The following is a 7,495-nucleotide window of genomic DNA, read 5'->3' on the forward strand; positions in this document are numbered from 1 at the left end:
AGAAGCACCCGTCCGGCCCAGGATGCTGGTCGGCCAAGTTCAGCCGAAGCCAGAGCTACCCCAGCCAGTGCTTTCGCTGTTCCTCCGTCACAGCCTAGTAGGGCCCTGAGGCCTCAGGGGGTGGGGCAGAGCTTCCTCATTGTTTTCTGATGCTCCCTTTGGATCCCCGAGCAGGAGATTTCTGAGTTTTCCTGCCCAAACCCAAGACCACCCGTGAAGAATCAGCCGCAGTGTGCAAAGCCATTCCATTTTGCAACTGCTGTTTCCATTCAGAGTTTTCTGGAATTCCAGCGGCTGCCGCCAGTAGGTTCGTGCCTTTTGTCCTCAGGCTTGAAGGGCACTGGGACCTCTGAGGTGAGGATATGGGGGAGAAGGGCCTGACTGTATCAGAGATCAGGGCAGCACCCCAAAGTGGAGCCTCCCAGACACTCAGCTGTCCCCCAGGGGCCAAGGTACCATTTGTGAAAAAGCAAAGCACGAGAAATGCAAATAATACAAACCTCCTCCCTCCTCCCATGCCTGGCAATAACAGGTGCCCAGTAAATGGCAGCTGAATTGAATTCTTTGTTGGAAAGAACTGCTTCACTGACTGCAGACTCCTCCCCCCTCCCTGCAGGGTTCAGGAAGGCCAGGTTACTCTCGCCTCCCAGACTGAGCGCTACCAAGTCCCTGCCACGTGCATTTTAAGAAACATTTTGCCAATCAAGAGTGCTGGAGACGTTTTGTCCCCGATATTCAAATATGCATGTCAAGGAGGAAAGCAAACTATAGAAGTCTTTTTAAAATATTTATTTATTTTCATTGTGGTAAAATACACAACATAAAACTTTCCATCTTGAGCAATTTCAGGTGCACTGTTCAGTGGCATTACGTACATTCACACCGCTGTGCGCACGTCCAGAACTTTTTTCTTCTGGCAAAACTGGAATTCTGTCCCCATTAAACCACACACGCCCTCCTCCCCCAGCCCCCCGCCACCACCCTTCTACTTTCTTCTCAATGAATCTAATGACTCTGGCAATGTCATATACACGGAAAGAAAACTTTTTTTTTTTGCAGTACGCAGGCCTCTCACTGTTGTGGCCTCTCCCGTTGCAGAGCACAGGCTCCGGACGCGCAGGCTCAGCGGCCATGGCTCACGGGCCCAGCCGCTCCGCGGCATGTGGGATCTTCCCGGACCGGGGCACGAACCCATGTCCCCTGCATCGGCAGGCGGACGCTCAACCACTGCACCACCAGGGAAGCCCCGAAAACTTTTTTTTTAATTTAGAAAAGATCTTGGGGCTAAGGAGAGGATAATCTTTTCAGGCACAAAATCAAAATTTCTGTTCTGTTAAATCACAGTGACGGAGTCCTGTGGTACGCCTCCCAGGCGCCAGCCTTTCTCTTGGTCACACGAGAGGCGGGAGTGAGGGTGACCAGGGTCTGTGTTTCTGGCGGCCTCTGGGCCCTTGTCTCGGAGCCTGAGTCTATCCGCTGGAGTGCTCTCACCCAGTCCACCTGCTCCACACACGGTGACCCTGTGGCCCTGACCTTTCGCTCCCTCCCTCCCTTCCTCCCTCTGGCCCGCGTACCGCAAAAACAAAACAAAACAAAACAAATCCCATCGGTGTTTCCCTGTCACAGGATGGAACTCTAGCTCATTAACTTGGTGCCAAGGCCCTCCAAGACCCCACTGCAGGTCCCTTCGCCTCAGCTCCAAGCTCCACACTCCAGCCCCTCCTGGGACCCTGGGGGCTGCCCGCTCCCCCTGTACTGTCTCACGGTCCTGGGACTCTCTTGTCTGTCCTGACTGCTCTTCTGCTTTTCTATCATATCCTTTTTTTTTTGTTTGTTTGTTTTTTTTGGCGGTACGCGGGCCTCTCACTGCTGTGGCCTCTCCCGTTGCGGAGCACAGGTTCCGGACGCGCAGGCTCAGCGGCCATGGCTCACGGGCCCAGCCGCTCCGCGGCATATGGAATCTTCCCAGACTGGGGCACAAACCCGTGTCCCCTACATCGGAAGGCGGACTGTCAACCACTGCGCCACCAGGGAAGCCCCCAGACTGAGTCTTGATGCCTCCATCGCATCCTGGGTGCTCTCAGTGCTGGATGCCTGGCTGACTGACTGGTCTCATTTTATCCTTACAACCCTGGGAGGCGGGTACTGTCTTTGCCCCCAGGTCACAGATGAGGAAATGGAGGGCTATTTGAAGCGTTCGTATCATCACCTTGTATGCTAATCTGTTGCTGTAGCTTCCTGCCCTTGAGAACAGGAGCCATATCTAATTTATTTTCGGATCTCCAAGGCTTAGCATAGACCCTGATAAGAAGTAGTTGCTACATAGAACAGAGCAGAATAGAACAGAACATCTCACCAGGCCAACTGGCCCAGCAAAAGCAGATGTCTCAGCCTCCTGGCCTGAATTCTGCCCTTGTCCGGCCCAGGGCTGGCCTTAGGGGTAAACTCAGAACTGGGGTCCGTATGGGGTCATTTCTGGCTCTACTAAAGGCACCCTCCCACAATAGAAAGCACCTTTCCTATCATCTCTAGCAAGCTTCACAGCTATCTCTTTAACTGGATGAACACCTTCATTCCATGGGTAAAAGTAAAGATGTAAAAGAAAATATAACCATTTTCCCCCTTTCTCTGCTTGGTATTTCCCAATTTTACCCACTGTTGAATTTGTTGATTTGGAGACTGACCCTTCCCTTTATCCATTTATTCCAGAATCCATAGTGCTCTGGGTTTGTTTTAAAGCCACGAAGAAAGCAGGTATCTTTGAAAGGTGTGTGTATAAACACTACCCGGAAGCCAGTGTACGGAAAGCGCTTTATTATTTTATATGGTGCAGGAAGAGCCAGCGGGGCGAATCACGAGGGTTTGTTTTACATGTGGTGCGTCTTAATCAGTCAGAAGCACCATAGAAGCAGGAGGTTTTTACAATAAACTTAAAAAGAGTGGAAGTGTAATGTACATACAGAAAAGCCACAGACAAGAGTACAGCCTGATGTCTTGTACGAAGTGAGCACGTCTGGATCACCGGCCCCCAGGTCAAGAGATGGAGTATTACCACAGCTCCTCCCCCCAGGCACCCACCTCCGAGCGCTAAGGTCATCGCTATGCTGACTTCTAACACCATAGGTTCGTTTTGCCTGGTTTGAACGTCATGTAAATGGAACCATGCAGTATATGCGTTCCTTTGAATCTGGCTTCTTTTGCTTAACATTATGCTGGTGAGATTCAGCAGCTACGCACAGCTGTTGTTAATCCATTTCCATTACTGTAAGAATCCCTTTTATAGATATATTACGATGTATGCATCCACCATTCTCCTGTCGATGGACATTTGAGGCTATTGGAAAGAGCGCTGCTGTAGATGTCCTAGTACACATCATTGGTGGCAGTCCATACACATTCCCGTTGGGTCTATGCCCAGGAGCGGGTTTCTGGGTAGGAGGGTATGCCCGGCCTTAGTGGATACTGCCAAAGAGTTTTCCAAAGTGGTTGTGCTATTTTACATTCCCACCAGCAGTGGATGTGCGTTTCAGTTACTACAGATTCTCCCCAACACTTGGCATGAACGGTCTTTTTCATTTTAGCCATTCTGGTAGGTGTGCATTGATTTCTGGCTGTGCTTTAAATTTGTCTGATGACTTGTGAGGTTGGGCATTTTTTGTATATTTCTTGGCCATTTGTATTTCTTTCTTTTTTGGTGAAGTCCCTGCTCTTTTCTTTCTTTAATTAACTTGACTGTGTTACTTTACTGTGGTAACATATACATAACATCAAGTTTGTCACTGCTAAGGGTACAGTTCAGTGGTATTAGTATATTCATATTACGCTGTAACCATCACCACCATCCACTTCCAGCTGTTTGTCTCTTATGCCCTTTTTTCAATTGGGTTATCAGCCTTTTTCTTATTAATTTGTAGGAATCCTTTACATATCCTGGATACCAGTCCTTCGTCTGTTTTATATATATTATGAATATGCTTCTTCCTCTGAATTACCTTTTCACTCTCTTATGGATGAAAAGAATTCCTAACTTTACAATTGGAAAGCTTCTGCACAGCAAAAGAAATGATCAACCAATGAAAAGGCAACCTATGGAATGGGAGAAAATATCCGCAAAACACACATCTGATAAGGGACTAATATCCAAAATATATAAGGAGGACTTCCCTGGTGGCACAGGGGTTAAGAATCTGCCTGCCAATGCAGGGGACACGGGTTCGAGCCCTGGTCCAGGAAGATCCCACATGCTCGGGAGCAACTAACCCCGTGCGCCACACCTACTGACCCTGCGCTCTAGCCCCCACGAGCCACAACTACTGAGCCTGCGTGCCACAGCTACCGAAGCCCGTGCGCCTAGAGCCTGTGCTCCGCAACAAGAGAAGCCACTGCAAAGAGAAGCCCACACACTGCAACACAGTAGCCCCCACTCACCACAACCAGAGAAAGCCTGCAAATAGCAATGAAGACCCAACACAGCCAAAAATAAATTAAAAAAAAAATATATAAGGAACTCATGCAACTCAACAGGAGAAGAATAATTCATTTAAAAAATGGGCAGAGAATCTGAATAGACCTTTTTTTTCAAAGAAAACATACAGATTCCAACAGGAACAGGGGAAAGGGTGCTCAACATCACTCATTGTCAGGAAATGCAAATTAAAACCACAATGAACTATCACCTCACACCTGTTAGAATGGCTATTATCAAAAGACAAGAGATAACAAGTGCTGGAGAGGGTGTGGAGAAAAGGGAACCCTCCTGCACTGCTGGTGGGAATGTAAATTGGTGCAGCCACTATGGAGAACAGTATGGAGGTTCCTCAAAAAATTTAAATAGAACTACCATATCATCTAGCAATTCTACTTCTCAGTATTTATCTTAAGGAAATAAAAACACTAACTGAAAAAGATATCTGCACCCCCATGTTCATTGCAGCATTATTTACAATAGCCAAGGCATGGAAACAACCTAAGTGTCCATCAGTGAATTAATGCGTAAAGAAGATGTCATAAACAAACAAACATACAATGGAATATCATTCAGTCATAAAAAAGAAGGAAAAAAAAAAAAAAAAAAAAAAAAAAGAAGGAAACCCTGCCATTTGTAACAACATGGATGGACCCTGCGGGCATGCTAAGTGAAATATGTCAGACAGAGAAAGACAAATACTGCATGATCTCTCTTATACCTGGAATCTAAAAAAAAAACAAAACAGCAAAGCCAAGTTCATAGCTACAAGGAACAGATTGGTGGTTGCTAGAGGTGAGGGAGGTGGCTAGTGTGTGGGGAGGAGAAAGGGGTAAAGAGATTCAAAAGGTGCATGTTTCCAGTATAAAATAAATAACTCCTGGGGATGTAATGTGTAGCATGGTGACTATAGTTACCAATACTGTATTGCATATATGAAAGTTGCTAAGAGACTAGATCTTTAAAATTCTCATCACAAGAAAAAAAATGTAACTGTGGTGACGGATGTTAACTTAACGTGGTGATCATTTCATAACATATGCATATATCAAATCACTACGTTGTGTACCATGAGCTTATACAATGTTATATCTCAATCATATCTCAATCAAACTGGGGGAAAAAAGAAATTTTTATTGACCTTTTCCTTTTGGGTTAGTCTTTTTTGTGTCCTGTCAAAGAAATCCTTACCTGTCTCCTGAGGAGTTTTTAAAATCTGCACATGCCTATTAAGCCCTACTTTGTTTCTTTCTTTTCTTTTCTAAGTGAAAGCAGGTTTATTGAGAGAGATACCCATTCCATAGGCAGAATGCTGTCCGTCTAAGAAGGTGACAGCCGTCAAACCCTACTTTTCTGATGCTTTTTTTTTTCCCCCTTGGGTTTCCCAGTGTGGACCAGGAAACCTGCTTGACATCTTCTAAAAGAGCTGTAACGCTCTGATGCTTATTTGTGTCAGAAGCGAACTAGGCCTTTCACAGATGTAATTTCTTATTTTGCGGGAAAACACTATGTTCCTCATCATTAGCCCAAACCCGGGCACGAACCATATGCTGGACCATTTCCACGGCCACCACACGTCCGGACAGCCTTCCTGCATTGGAGGGGATGGGCCTGGGTAGAGCAGGGAGAGAGCCAGGCGGCACCCGTTCCCGGCCCCACCTGCATCCTGCAAGCGTGGGGCGCCGGTGGGAACAGGCATTATGTCCTCGGGACAGAGCCAAGCCAGAGACATCCTTGTGCAAACAGACTGAGGGTGGAGAAGAATCTGTTTACGCTGACCTGGAGCTCCAGGGGCCGCGTGGACTGGGAAAGGGGTGAAACCGCGGGTGATGAGTCAAACCCATTTCACCTGCCGCCGTTGCTAATCAAGGTCGCTTGAAGACTTGCATGTTCTCCACGCAGCACGTAGCCTAAAAAAAAAAGATGTTGGCCTGAGTTGTTTTCCAGAATCTTGGAGTCACCTGTGTCTAGTTTGAGCTCAGCTGGTTAAGGCTGGATGGGACCACCGGCCCTCCAGGTGGGCATGCGCGAGTGTCCGCTCGATGACCTCTTGAACGTGCAGAGGCCTGTAGCTTAGTTACGCCTGCGCAGAACCTCGGTGCCGCAGCTTTTTCCAATCACCTTTCCCACGCTCCCCGCCCTCTACCGCCCGGGCTTCTTTATTCCGCATCCCATAAATACCCCAGCCGCTAGCCTTTCGGGAGGCGCGTTTGAGGTTTGTCCTGCCGTCTCGTCGCTCGGCTGCTGTATGAGTGAACCCTCGCTTTGCTGCAGGCCTCGGCGCCTCAGCGTCTGGGCTTGCTGCGCCTCGGGCCAGACGGACTTGGTGCAGTAAGAGGGGCGGATGGAGGGAAGATCCGGCAAGCGGAGGGGCAGAGCTGACAGGATTGAAGCTCCGGGGGAGAAGGGAGTGGACGTCCTGTTGAGCAGCTAAGTGATGCAGGAGCGAGAGGCAGGTTGCAGCGGCCGGCTCCCAGCGTCCTTTTGCTGCGGTTGTTTGGGTGCCAGAACCGGCTAGGAGCCCCACGCGGCCGGGAGCCTGCCGGGAAAGGAGGGGAGGGTTGCCGCCACGTGGGCAGAGGCTGGTCGGGCTGGCCTGCAGGTAGGGCTGTTCTGGGGGAGACTCCCGGGAGGTGGCCCCGCACCAGCCTTTCATCTGCATCTGTCTCTTGTTTCTCTCGCTCTCCGGGAACTGAGAATTTTAAACGCGCCACGCAAGGCCCAACCTACAGAAAGAAAGTACGTATTTGCCCGCTGGGCTCGGAACTGGTATGATACGTGGTTGCAGATCTTATTTGTGATAAAAAGCGCATCGGTGGCTTCTGGGGGAGAGGTAGGGTGGGGAGGGGTAGGAGGGTGGGTTACGAGGAGGCTCGAGGAAACTTTGCGGTGATGGAGACGGTCACACTTGATTAAGGTGATGATGTCCCCGGCGTACATGCTAATGGAAATATGTCAGAGAAAGACGAATACTGTATGATCTCACTTATTTGTGGAATCTAAAAGAAAAACAACAAACCAAAGCTGGTG

General features: G+C 48.7%; 1 non-coding gene across 1 annotated transcript; it reads right to left on the bottom strand.

The window, feature by feature from the left end:
* Window positions 1-5,840: 5,840 nt before the first annotated feature.
* Window positions 5,841-5,902, bottom strand: LOC112395618 (U7 small nuclear RNA). Its single transcript, XR_003002414.1, has one exon. It is a non-coding gene; the product is annotated as a U7 small nuclear RNA (small nuclear RNA).
* Window positions 5,903-7,495: the final 1,593 nt, after the last annotated feature.

The sequence above is a fragment of the Neophocaena asiaeorientalis genome, unplaced genomic scaffold (assembly GCF_003031525.2).
Source record: "Neophocaena asiaeorientalis asiaeorientalis breed wild unplaced genomic scaffold, Neophocaena_asiaeorientalis_V1.1 scaffold307, whole genome shotgun sequence".
Lineage (NCBI taxonomy): Eukaryota > Metazoa > Chordata > Mammalia > Artiodactyla > Phocoenidae > Neophocaena > Neophocaena asiaeorientalis.